Source organism: Phalacrocorax carbo, chromosome 8, assembly GCF_963921805.1.
Source record: "Phalacrocorax carbo chromosome 8, bPhaCar2.1, whole genome shotgun sequence".
NCBI lineage: Eukaryota > Metazoa > Chordata > Aves > Suliformes > Phalacrocoracidae > Phalacrocorax > Phalacrocorax carbo.
Window position 1 is genome coordinate 32,744,421 of NC_087520.1, and position 2,500 is coordinate 32,746,920.

The 2,500-nt window shown below is 36.9% G+C and overlaps 1 protein-coding gene across 1 annotated transcript in view; it reads left to right on the plus strand.

Moving 5' to 3' along the window:
- The window catches only part of ZNF536 (zinc finger protein 536), a 298,795-nt gene that overhangs the window by 57,997 nt on the left and 238,298 nt on the right, over positions 1–2,500 (plus strand). The gene's annotated exons all lie outside the window — the stretch shown is intronic.

The following is a 2,500-nucleotide window of genomic DNA, read 5'->3' on the forward strand; positions in this document are numbered from 1 at the left end:
TGCGTCTCTGACTTGTAGTTGTGGATTTTTTCAGGGTTTTGGAGGAAAGAAATTGAAACCCCTAGTGTAACAGTGTTAGCTGGTTAGGCCTTTTTGGTAAATTAAGTTCAGGGAGCTGTACAATGTTTCCTAGCAAATAAATATAAGCCATTAGTTCAAAAAATATTGAGGAACAGTTAAGATATTCTAGTTCCAAGAAACCACTGCTGTTATTTTGAGTAGTTTTGATACAACCAAATCAAAGCGAAGATTTGAAATAGCTTTTCTGAACGCCCAAGCCTAAGTCATAAATTATTCTACACCATGATTCGTGCAGATAGTAAAACTATACCTCTTTGCCTGACATTACTGAAATGTGGAAAAGGGAAAGTCAAAAATAAAATGAAACATTTAAATCTTTGCTGTTGAGAACCTCAGATAGATGGCAATATAGCAAAGTTGATAAAAGTGATTCTCAATTAGACTTTATTATTATTTTATTGAGGTAGTATTAATAAACATCAGGGGACAGTGGGTGATAACACTATCCTAGTATTAGACAAGTGGACGCCGAAGAAAAATAAAGGCAAGTTGCCTGTAATGAGAAAAAATACAAGGACGTGGATAAACTGCAAATGACATGAAAAGCAGAAATTTATATTTGTCCTTCAAGCCTGATCCTATGGCCTTTAGCTATGTAGTTAGACCTATTAACTTCTGCATAACCAGTCTTGAATAAGTTGTAGCCTGGACTCATATAACTACATGACTAGTTCTGAAGAGGACAGGTAGAATATTCTGATGTTTGGGTTTGGTTTTGTTCTTTTTTTTAGGTTTCTTCCCTTTAGCCGAGTAAATCCACACTGCTCTGTGTATTTTCAGTTACTTTTTACAGTCTTCTCTTTCTCCTAAAAAAAAAAGAATCCTAATTCCAACATATTTCCTGAAGTTAACTGTAAAAGAGATTCACACACTAATTCAATACCCTGATATTAGCTGTAATCCATAATATTATCAGCACTACACAGGTAACAACTACAGTGACAATATATAACTACAGTATTTTAATCAGGTAGGTGTTTAGATCCCTGCAGCATATAAAACTGGTGATTTTGACTGCAAAGCTACTTGGGCTGGAAATCACAACAGTTGCCAGTAAGGTTTAGAAAGTGTGTGCCAGGCAAGGGAATCACCATTCAATGTATTTACCCTCTGGGGAGGTAAAACACAGATGGGGGAGTTAGGAGTCTTCTAACATTCAGCTGATACATTAGTGGGTAGCAGTTCTGCTTCAGGGATGTTCAGAGTAGTTCATTTACTAGTTGGGAATCATTACAGGCACTAGTGTTGAGGATTAGATATGACAGAACAATGAGGGATTGTGGAAGTACCACTTTTCCCCCCCAGCCCCCCAACAAATGTTTCATAATTTTTGATACCTTTTCACAGCAATGTGTTTCTTAAGAAAGCTAGTTCTGAACTAATTAGATGTTTTCAGTATACATACTCAAGCACCAATCTTGATGTAGGATTCAACTCTTATAGACAAATATGACCTGGTTATATGTATTTTGACTGAAATTATGTAAAATATCCTACCTTCTCTACATAAAAAGAAGTACAGTTATTGTGTGTATTCTTACCAGTTAGTTGATGTGAGAAAAGCTTGCTAAAGCATTTGTATTTGTATTTCTATATTGGGTAAGCAAATGCAACATTAGATCACTGGGATTGTTTTTACACTATGAGAGATAAGGCTATGCTTTAAAACTATAAATTCATGATGGAGGAAGGGTGATCAGGAAGAGCGCGGTCAAACATCAGGAGAAAGCAACTCAGTTTCTGTTGAGCTATGCTTAGTTATTATCACCTGATTATTTTTACGCTAGCAGTCTCACCTGGACATACATTAAATTTTTCCTGTTTTTTTCTATAGTTTTGAAGTTAAAACGTTTTCCAAAATGTACAAACAAACAGCTAATTTCATTGCACTGCTGTCTGCATGCAGTGAAATAAAATATGATTAGCCAGCTGAAAATGTGTAACCTTTCAATCAGTAGTTAATTCAGTCTCAGAACCATATTCATATAGGTTTGAAACAAAATTGACCTTCTTGTTTATGGAATCTGTACATACAATAAGTGCCTGATTCGGTAACAAGCTACTGAACAATGTAGATTTTCTGAGATGCAGGAAAAGAAGCAAAATCTAGTATTCTTCTGAATATACCCATCACCTGTGCACTGCTAATGCTCTGAAGTTTCTGCATTTGGAAGGGGCAGAATTAGTACAGGAGACAAATTCCCCACGTTATGCAGAAGGCAAAATTGTTGTGGGCAATTGTAGAGCAGCTGAACAGAACTACAGGAACAGGTAGGCATGGACCCCTTCTTGTGGCTGTCTGGCATCTTTCCCCAAGGCTGCTGTTGTCTTTGGGGCTTTACCCCAGAATGGAGACTAGAAGATACATGTGATAGCAGATGCTCTGGGCTCTGCCTCCACTGATGCACAAGAAGCATGT